Genomic DNA, 3,189 nt, shown 5'->3' with positions numbered 1-3,189 from the left:
ATATAAAGTTATTTAATGAAAAATTTTGGCTTATAAAGATTCACATAAATGTTGATAATTAAAGTGATAATAATTATAAGGTAACATGAGAAAACATGATCTGGGGGAGTTCTTTATAGATCGGTTTAAACTGCCTTGACTAGCCACTGGTCTCCCTAAAGAATGTTGCTCTGACCAGGAGTTCGGTATTTAAAGGGCCTTAGCACTACCTATCTTTCCTGGGAGCACTCTTGGAAAGTGTTGATTGTGTTACTAAATATTATTATATAAAGATTTAAGTAAAGTCAAAATTTTTGTCTAGTGATCAGTATAATTTTAAATAATTAAGGTTTAGCCACAACACCCTTAATTATGAGAAATTATGCATTAAGTCGGTTAAGGATCACATAAAGGACATTTATATAGTGATCCATATAATTTTAAATAATTAAGGTTTAGCCACAACATCCTTAATTATGATAAATTATACATTAAGTCGGTTAAGGATCACATAAAGGACATTTATAAAATCAAAATTTATGTCTAGTGAACCGTCTAATTTTATATAATTAAGGTTTGGTCACAGCACCCTTAATTATGCAAAACATTAAGTGGGTTGAGGATCACATGAAAGACATTTATTAAGAGCATAAATATTTTAAAAAATTTGTGATTTAATGTCTTAGTGATTCGTATAATTTTAATTTATTATAGAATATCTATAGCATCTTTAATTGAATTAAAATTATAATCACATTTAGTTATAACAGACATAAATTACATAAAATTATTCATCATTTTGATAATACTTTGAGATGAATAATTATGAAGAATAAATATTTTATGTATAAAGAATTTAATATCCTAGTGATTCGTATGATTTTAATTAATTGAAGAGTAGCCACAACATCTTTGATTGAATTAAAATTATACATAACTTATGAGAATCACATTTGGTTATAAGGGATATAAATTGTAATTAATTATATTTGAACATTGAAATTTATCCACAAGAAATTTCTTTATGTTAAATATAATTAATTAGGATACAATATTGAATTATTTTCTTAATTTATCCACATGGATTAAAAATTGAATATAATTCAATAGTTATATCATTAAGTTGTATGAATCTAATTGAATTAAAAATTCAATTCACAGACAATTTTTATGTCAGTGATTCATATGTAGATCATGATTTACATGAGTAAAACATGATATATGATTTATTGCTTCATTTAATAACATTAGCATGTATTCATTAATTTTGCAACATATTTCTATTACTCTGATTTTAATTTCTTGAAAATGACTTGATGAGTGGGAGCGATCAAATTCAGAATATTGATAATTATGATGCTCATTCATCCACACAAGTTATATGTATTGATTGCTATTCACAACATCCTCCATTTAAAAAGTGTGTTGTGAAACCAATCATATAAATTCCATAAAAAGTTGGTTCAATTGCCATTCATTTTTAGATGAGTCTTCAAAACAAATAAAAGTTTCATTAGGTAACATCGAACAACATAAAGAATTCTTCTCTAGTGATGATGAAAATTTAATATTCCAAGAATAAGAAAACGATATGGATTGAAACATGTCTCACATTAGTGGTATTTCAGGTTTTACAATGTTATCTCTTCATTAAGTTTTGTTGAGAATATTGTGGGCCATTATGAATACCAGAAGGTTAGTAGGAGCTTAATTATTATCAGAGTAATATAAATATTTGACCATTAAAAAACTGCAAAATGTTTTGGGATACCTTTATGGTATTAAAGTTTTACATGCTTATGTGAGACGAATTGACAATTTGGAAAGTGATTTGCTACTTCCACTATTGAGTCAAAATTCGTCATTGAAGTACTATTGTGTGGTGTATTTTAAGGAGTTTCATTATGGGCTTAGAATTATGGACTCTATGTCTAAGCCATTAAGATTATATTACTGCAATTCAGTTATGGTCTTTGTGACTAAAGCGGTGGTCGAATTAATTATATCGACATAATGTATTTTAAACCGTTGGAGAACGTGTTAATAAAGTGGTCATTGAACACGTTAACACTGAATTGATGATCTTTTAACCTAAAGGCATGCAAATTTCAGATGTTAAAGGATCATATAGTAATTACTAATGGAATTGATTCCATAATAAATTTATGTTATATACATTTGGTTTTGATAATGAAACATATTCAATTATGATATTTCTCATATTCAATTATGTACATATTCAGTTATCTTGAGAAAAATATCAATAAAGTTGGACCTCGAATAAACATTGGGTTTATTCATTAAGTTATACCGATTTGAGAGACATAATGCATTGTGATACATGGAAGATAATAATCGTTTTTAGATGACCTATCGCCATGATTCATGTATTTTGTTTTCTCCTATGGTAAATGAGATATATGTGTCAAGTGAGAGAATGTAAGAAAAACGTGACACATATTAAAAGAAGTAGCGTGTACAAATTGAAATTGGCGACGACCAAGAAAATTTAGATGCGTACACGATTCTTTTTACTCTCGGCTCCCAACTTTTCTCGTTTATAGTATGAGAAACGCCTATAAATATAGGCGATTGAGGTCCCTAAGCATACAATCTCATATAGAATAATACACCATCTATAGAGAGATTGGAGTGTTTAGAAGACTTCAATCGGAGGGATATCAGAATACTTAAAGATGATTCAATGGTCGGAGGTAACGCTCAATTTAGCTTCCGCATATTTGTTTATCATGTTTATATATGTACAGAAACATGATTTTTAGAGAAAATCTCTAACAGGACATGGAAGACTGGATCAATTGGAGCTTCTTGATCAAAAAGTAAAATGGTTTTATGAACTAAAACATTTCGAGAAACATGAACCTTCTTTGTGTGTAAATTCATGAATTTATGTCCTTTTTGAACACTGGAGTAACCTAGAAAAACACAGGAGCTTACCCTTGGTGCAAACTTATGATTATTTTGTCAATGGCTGTGTAACAAAAGCAACCGAAGTTGTGAAGAGATTTTATTAAAGCGGCTTGCCAAAAATACATTCGAATGGAGTTTTACTATGGAGCAGTGGACTCGGAGTATGATTTATGAGTTACACAGAAGTTAAAACACAATCCTCCCAATAATCAAGTGGTAAGGAAGATGGAAAACACAAAGATCTAGCATGTCAAAAATATTTTTGTATTTTCGTTTCAC

General features: G+C 28.8%; 1 long non-coding RNA gene across 1 annotated transcript; it reads left to right on the top strand.

Annotated features, from left to right (window-relative positions):
- Window positions 1-1,178: 1,178 nt before the first annotated feature.
- LOC142521042 (uncharacterized) lies at window positions 1,179-2,654 on the top strand. The gene is made up of 2 exons (XR_012814057.1): window positions 1,179-1,486; window positions 1,557-2,654. It is a non-coding gene; the product is annotated as an uncharacterized LOC142521042 (long non-coding RNA).
- The last annotated feature ends 535 nt before the right edge of the window (window positions 2,655-3,189 follow it).

The sequence above is a fragment of the Primulina tabacum genome, chromosome 12 (assembly GCF_025594145.1).
Source record: "Primulina tabacum isolate GXHZ01 chromosome 12, ASM2559414v2, whole genome shotgun sequence".
Lineage (NCBI taxonomy): Eukaryota > Viridiplantae > Streptophyta > Magnoliopsida > Lamiales > Gesneriaceae > Primulina > Primulina tabacum.
The sequence above is the reverse complement of the archived record's forward strand: the minus strand, read 5'-3'. Positions and strand labels throughout refer to the sequence as shown.